Here is a 2,873-nt window from a genome sequence, read left to right on the forward strand (position 1 = left end):
AACCGTCCAGCATTAATCATTCACTTTCCAGACTCCTGCTCCAGCCACACCCGTATCCAGACTTGAACTTAACCCCGCGAGGTCTATGCCAGCATCTGAGAGAGAAGAAAAGGCGTCCTGGCCCTTTTCACCGGCAAAGTCAAATTCACTGATGACATTTCACACACCCATCACCCAAGATGTGAGGATGATCACAGTCAGAATTCACTGAGCCTGTACTACGGGCAATGCTCTTCCGAAGTGCCCTTTACCTCTGCAGCCACCCTGCAGCGCAAGGATGATCGTAGAAGAGGAAAACAAGGCTTGGAGGAGGCAGCCACTGACCAAGATAGTAACAGTAACTGCTGTTCCCCAGCAGTCAGGACACACACGCAGGCCAGTGTGGCCCAGGCCGTGCTCCCCGCAGGTGAGGTGGGCCGTGCACTGGGCATTTGCTTGTGTGTGGGGAACCAGCACCAAGGTCAGCCAGCCCACCCTGGGGAGCGGTCTCCTAGGCACCAGCTCAGGTCGCTGCTTCAGCAGGGCCTCCGAGCTGGGGGGGAGTCGCTGCCACCTCTGTGCCAGTAGCGAGCTTCTGCAGGGCACAATGCCGGGGAGGCTGTCCTGTCCTCCCTTCCTCCCAGGGCTGCGCTGGGCCACAGGAGGGGACTCCGATCACAGAGCCTCGCAGGACAGTGTGGAATCACAGCTCCCGGCTCTCCAGCTCTCGGGACAGAGCACCCTGTGTAGGCAGCTGACGAGGGCCCAGGTGGCTCCTTTGCTCCTTGCAGTGGGGCTTCCCTAAGGCTGGCCGAGTCCCAGGTCCCGCCCTCCTGGGGTTCACGCTAGAGTGTTAGGGCTCAGAAAACCATGCCCTGAAGGGTGTCACTTTGGCCAGGGCAGGAAGCTGTCTCAAGGTCCCTTTATCTGACAGCCAGAGCTGCTCCCCAGAGAAAAGCCACAGTCTGGAATTCCCAAGCAGTCCTATCAGATAATCAGGAAAGGGTTACCCTGGGAGGGAGGAAGAGATTCAAAGTCTTCACCACACCCAGACAGGCTTGCATGGGACCCCCGGGGCAATCACTGTCCTAAGGTGCTGAGCTCCTGTGAGGCCTGCTCCTGCCAGCAATTTGCTGTGCCCCTCCCACGTCCTCTGTGAAGAGGGGATTTCAGCTTCAACCATCCCGACCTTCTCGGCTTTTCGCATTTTGTGTGGCTCCGGTGTACATGTGGGAATTAAGTGGTATGTTATGCTGTTCCCTGGTTAGTTGCCTTTGGTTTTGTTAAAGGTCCGCCATGACATTTTATGGTGGGCAGGAAAGGGATCCCCACTTTCTCTGTCCTAGCAATAGCCAGGATATTTCATTTCAGGATAAACAAGAACAATCAAGATCACAAAGTCAAATTCACTGATGACATTTCACGCACCCATCACCCAAGATGTGAGGATGATCACAGTCAGAATTCACTGAGCCTGTACTACGGGCAATGCTCTTCCGAAGTGCCCAGCTAACTTGTGATTAGCTGAATAACAGCTCCCAAAACTCCCACATCCTAATTCCCAGCCTGTGGACATGTACGGTTTCAGGGGAGAGGGCAATTGAGCTTGCAGAGAGAACAAAGCTTGTTCATGAACTGAATTTTCATGGTACTTGGGGTTGGACCACGGGGGCAGAGTACCACTGAGCTACATTCCCAGTCCTTTTTTTTTTTATTTTGAGATGAGTTCTTGTGAAGTTGCCCAGACTGGCCTCAAACTCAAGATCGATCCTCTTGCCTCAACCATCCTGAGTAGTTGGGGTTACAGGGGTGCACCACCTCACCCAACTTCATCAGAGATTTTTAAACTGGGAAAGTAGCCAGCTAGGCCCAGTGCAATCATGGGGTCCTCAAAAGTGGAAGGGGGAACAGCAGGGAGAGTCTGACAGACGCGTGAAGAAGGAAGAGCTGTCGGAGAGCACCACAGTGCTAGCTCTGAAGACAGAGCAGAGAGGTCATGGAGACCTCTGGACGCTGAAGAAGGCAGGGGTCAGACTCTTCCCCTCGGTCTCTAGGAAGGGGTACAGCCGCGCCCAAGGAAGCCCCAGTCTGACTTCTGACCTCTAGAACTACAAAATAATAAATGTGGAAGTTGGTCACAGCAGCCTAGGAAACACCTAGGATGCACCTCCAATCTTCCAGCACGGACGCCCTCTGACCTCTGAGGAGGAGGAGGCACAGGTACCCCCTCCACAGGGGCCTCAGGAGCTGCCTGTGGCCGGTCTGTTTCCTTAAATCGGGACGGTGGGGTAGGGTTCCCTGAGGTGCTGATCCTGAGGGCAGGTCTGAATGACCAGGGGAGGTCAGTCCAGGCAGAGAAGTCAGGGGAGATGGTGGCCAGGGCTGGACGCAGGGGCCTCACTCCCACCTGGACAGGCAGCCCCAGGCACCCGTTCCCAGGAATCGCTCCCTGCTTCCCCCTGGCTCCAGCTCCTGGGCCCTTGTCTTTATTTCCTGACCAGCTAGGGGCCTTGTGTCCCCAGTATGCATCCCAACTGGGTCATATATTCTCTTAGAAGCAGTCAAGGTCAAGAAAGGTCAACAAACAGCAGGACCCTAGGGTCCCAAGTGAGCCTGAGAGCAGGTGACGGTGCCACCCAATTTTCCCTACCTGGCCTCCCTTCCCCCATGGCCTGAGGATGTGGTCAGCAGAGGTGTGGGTGCTTTCTGCTATTTCTAAGGCACGCTGTGGTATTCTGCTCCTGACTAAGCTACTTGACGCTCACCCGCCTGAGAGACCAGGGCAGAGGTGCGGGAAAGACAGCAGCGGGCACAGCCGTCTCCTGTGCCCCAACCAGGCCCTGGGCGAGACTTTATAGACTCATTTCCTCCAAGCGAGTGCTGAGGTTAAACTT

This window comes from Chinchilla lanigera, unplaced genomic scaffold, assembly GCF_000276665.1.
Source record: "Chinchilla lanigera isolate Chin_1 unplaced genomic scaffold, ChiLan1.0 scaffold00029, whole genome shotgun sequence".
NCBI classification, from domain to species: Eukaryota; Metazoa; Chordata; class Mammalia; order Rodentia; family Chinchillidae; genus Chinchilla; species Chinchilla lanigera.